Raw genomic sequence first — 4313 nt, forward strand, 5'->3', positions numbered from 1 at the left:
ACACTCAAATGATGATCATTGTTCATATAAAAGTTCAAATTGTAGAATCATGGTTTCCCTTCTTCACAAGCTCACTTAACCTGAGACATAGAGACAGTAATTTGAGAGAGGAAGCTTCATGCCTAAGGTGCCCGTGGGTTCATTGCCCAGGGCTCATGTCAGAGACATGCATGTAGATGTCAGGCCCAGTGGCTGGGAGGACCTAGTAAGGCACTGGGGAAGGGGTACTGGTGAGTCTGGAGAGAGTGGAGGATTAGGACTCATGCTCTTCCTCAGCCCCTTGCTGTCTCTGTCATAGTTGGTCCAGTCCATGGCCTTGGGTTCTGGCTACTCCGCTGCCAAGTGTGTGTGCAACAGCTGTAGGCTGGCGATCATGGACATGCACCTTCTCAATGTGTATGATCTTTGTTGACATGTCTAGTGTCTCTCATGCAATGTCTGTGGAAACTTCTTATGAGGGCATACCAGCTGGTATATTAAAGACAAAGACATTTTTCCAAAGCTGATTATTTCAGAAGGTATGTAACTCACTGTTATCATGTGGGAGGCACATTCATTCTACCAGCTGGGTTTGGAGGGCCAAGGGAAATGTCTTTCACCTGGCATGCTTTGCCTGCTTTTCCTTTAAAAGAGAGCTTTCCATGGGAAAAGACTTTGCTTTGGTGGAAGAGAAAGTTGTGCATACTGGGTAATTTAAAAAAAGAAGTGGAAAATGGTAATGAAATTAGTGTGGAAGGTGCTCTAATCACAAAACAAGATATTAATCATCCAAAACCAGCAAGTAAGAAGCTCGGACCAGCTTTTCAGTAGATCAGCTCCAGGTAGATTTCACAATGAATTTCTAATTTTGGAAACCATTCCTAATTTAAATAAATAAATAATCCAATCATCTCCATATTATCTACAAACATTTATGCTTTTTAAAAAGATTGGATCATGCATTTAGTGAAAATAACCCAACGGGTGTATGAAAATAATAGTTATTGACCATCATGTCTCATGATATAATCTTTCAATAGTTTTTTGAGAATTTTTGGAGTAGAAATAAAATTTTCATCTGTCCTAGCTTTCCAATAAAATAAATTTAACTCAAGAATTTATATTACTATCTGTAATTCCAGTGGAAGACAAAATATTTGCAACAGAAAAAGATACTGTATGTGGGCCTTTGTGGTACTAATGTGTTGATGTTTTAAATAGAACACAGCCTTTCAATAGACAAGGCTGTGTGTTTTCTGAGTTGGCAATATTTGAATATATCTCAGCATTAACAATAACCTACTGGTTGGTTGCAATAAGGAGACTTTGTTTTTGAAGAGATAGAGGGAGTAAGCTTATAATCTGATGCTAAAGGTTGATTATTCCCCTTGAAAATGGAGGGATTATTTTCAGAATATTATTGTTGTTATGTACCATAGAGTCAAAATCAATCCATAGCTAATCCACTGGTGAGTTTTCAGAAGCAGTTAATTACAGGAACAGAACAGCAAACATCAAATGCTGGCTAGGTTGTGGAAAAACTGGAACCCTTAGTCACTGTTGGTGGGAGTGTAAAATGTTGCAACCACTATGGAAAGCTCTCTGGTGCTTTCTCAAAAATTTGCAAATAGAAATACCATTTGACCCAGCAATTCCATTACTGGGAATTTACCCCAAAGAAACCATAACTGCGACCAAAGCAGATCTATGCACAACCATGCTTATTGTGGTTTTGTTCTCAATAGCAAAGAGCTGGGAACAACCTGCATGCCCATCAACAAATGAATGGATAGAGAAGCTCTGGTATATTCACACAATGGGATACTATGAAGCACTGAAAAACCAGGAACTCATGAAATATTATGCAAAATGGATGACCCTGGAGGACATTATGCTGAGTGAAGTATCTCAGTCATTAAAGGACAAATATTGCATAGGGCCACTGTTGTAAAATGGGACTGACATTGGGGTTGAGAGAGGACAGAGAAGGAAGGGATGAATGTATACTGCATTGAAACATACGAGGGAGAGAACTGTTTAAAAGGGATATATGATTGGGTATTATTGTCATGATTCATTGTCATGAGTCCAGAATGAAGGCTGCACAGTGGAGTGGACTTGGGGGGAGGAACTATATAACAACGAAGGAGTTTTTCTTTTACTTTCCAAGGAGAAGAGTGAACTGGGAGAGAGAGGGTGGTCAGGGAGAAAAGTGCAATAATGAATGAATGGAAACCCTAAGTCTCTGTAAATGTTCATTAAAATTAATTTTTTAAAAAAGGAGATGTAAATCAAAACCTCAATGAGATACCATCTTACTCCAGTAGCAGTGGCCTAGTTTAACAGGACAGCACTTAAACATTGGATAGGATGTGGCTAGATAGAAACTCTGATACATTGTTGGTGGGATTGTAAAATGCTTTAACAACCGCCCCCCCCCCACTGGAAGGTACCTCAAAAAACTGAACATAGAAATTCCATATTACCCGGCTAGGCTCAAACAGAAACTTGTTAACCAGTGTTCATAGCAGTATTATTCACCATCACAAGGACATGGAAACAGCCTAGATGTCCAACCACAAATGAACGGATTGAGAAATTGTGATACATTCATACAATAATATACTACGTAGCATTCAGGAGCAATGATTTTGTAAATTATTACCTATCTTGGGAGGGACTGGAGAGTATTGTGCTGAGGGATCTAAGTCCCACTAGGACAAATATTGTATAAAACTATTATTGTAGAGGTAGTATGAGGATCCAAGGGGGGTGGAGGGTGGAAGCAGAGGGGTGTGGATGGACAGGGAGTGGGGATGGGAGGGTGTTAATCATAGGGTAGCACAATTAGATGTGGGTGTGTGAAGGAAATGGGAAGGATCTTTTGTGAAAACAACTTATTCAAACTTTGTAAGTAAATAAGCATAAAATTTAAAAAAAGCAAAACACAATACATATGGGAGACCAACCAAAATACTAGCTAAAATATCAAATATGAGAGTTAAATATAATCCCTAATGTAAAGATATTTCTATAGTGCTCTGTTTCCATGTAGTTCTAGCTCTAAGTACAATATTGATAGCTTTAATAAAAAATCTTGTTACTAATTTTATAATTGTAAATTTTTGAACTGTTCTAAATACATGTAAATATTGTGTAGGAAGATGATTATATATACTGCTTCAATAAGAAGGAACAATATTTGTGGAGAAAAAAGTTCACTTTGTAGCTAAAGATAATGAAAACAAATCCAAGAGTCAAAATATGATTGTGAATTTAGCTCACATGAGTTTAGAAACCATCTAAAAAGTAATTTTGAAGCACTCAACAATAATGACTGAAGAGCAGAAAAAATAGTAGGTTGACATGATATATGAAGAAAGAAAAAAAATAATTTAAAAGATGGGGAGGAAAGAGACCAAAATGATTGTGAGAAGAGGCTCTGAAATATATTACTAAATGTAGAGAACCTAAAACAACAGAAGATATGAAATAAGAGAGTTTAACAGAAGATTTCAAATACCAGCTTGAGAAGAAAAAGCAAAATATTATAATAACATGTATAAAGACCTGGACTTAGAAAACCAAAATGGCTTCCACATTTAGCATTTTTCAAGTAGAAAGAGCTGAAGAAAAGTTTTATGCCTCAAGGTAAAACACTGAAAAGGTTGAAGATAAAACACATCCCTGGCATACACACTTTGTGATACACCCTGCCTGATTTTTAGCGAGGCAGTGTTTTCTTCCTCTGTTCTGATGACTACCTCCTGGTCCAAGCGTAGGTTTTGCATAAGCACAATCAAGTGTTCTGGAATTCCCATTCTTCTCAGAGTTAACCTTTGAATAATCAGTGAAACACAAGTAGACATTCCTTTGGTACTCTCTGGTTTCTGCCAACATCCATCTATCATTACTTATAATATTCCTACTATCAGGGCCTTTTCTAAACCAAGACTCACTTCTCTGTCAGTTCTCTGTGGGCAGATGTGTTATTCCAGTCATTTTTGTATAATTTTCAGCAGAATCTTGCTTTCTTATGATATTAATGGCATTGTTCAATAATTTCCACACTCTGTTGAGTCACCTTTCTTTGGAATGGGAACAAATGTGGATCTCTTACAGTCAGTTGGCCAGGTGGTTGTCCTCTTGATTTCTTGGAACAGCTTGGTGAGGGTGTCTAGGGCAGAGTGTGTGTGTTTGTTGAAATATGTCAGTTGGTATGCCATCAATTCATGGGGCCTAATTTTTGCCAATTCTTTCAGAGCAGCTTGAATTTCTTCATCTCCACAGGGTCTTGCTCATAAATTGTTTCATGAACTTCTTCTGTGTCAGTA

At 37.6% G+C, this 4313-nt stretch overlaps 1 pseudogene; it reads left to right on the top strand.

Annotated features, from left to right (window-relative positions):
- Positions 1-263: 263 nt before the first annotated feature.
- LOC102854035 lies at positions 264-845 on the top strand (annotated as a pseudogene).
- Positions 846-4313: the final 3468 nt, after the last annotated feature.

The sequence above is a fragment of the Elephantulus edwardii genome, unplaced genomic scaffold (assembly GCF_000299155.1).
Source record: "Elephantulus edwardii isolate Elephantulus edwardi_28Jun2011 unplaced genomic scaffold, EleEdw1.0 scaffold00122, whole genome shotgun sequence".
In the NCBI taxonomy this organism is placed as follows: Eukaryota; Metazoa; Chordata; class Mammalia; order Macroscelidea; family Macroscelididae; genus Elephantulus; species Elephantulus edwardii.